Below are 270 nucleotides of genomic sequence, written 5' to 3' on the forward strand. Positions count from 1 at the left end.
TAAATCAGGGAGCAGAGAGGAAATGAGTGGATTTTGGTTTAAAAGAAATTGGTAGTTCAAAAAGCTATATTATGCAATTTAAAACACCTAGATGTATACGCTTAATACTTTTCTTCCGATTTTTTTAATTTCTTTCTTTGAAATCAATATCCTAGAATGCAACTAGATATTATAAAGCTATAGTTTCTTAGTTGACCTTCTTTAAAGGCAATAAATTATCTAACTGGCAATCATTGACTTATTCAAATCAATTTTACACAAGAAACATCA

Source organism: Tigriopus californicus, chromosome 11 (genome assembly GCF_007210705.1).
Source record: "Tigriopus californicus strain San Diego chromosome 11, Tcal_SD_v2.1, whole genome shotgun sequence".
NCBI classification, from domain to species: Eukaryota; Metazoa; Arthropoda; class Copepoda; order Harpacticoida; family Harpacticidae; genus Tigriopus; species Tigriopus californicus.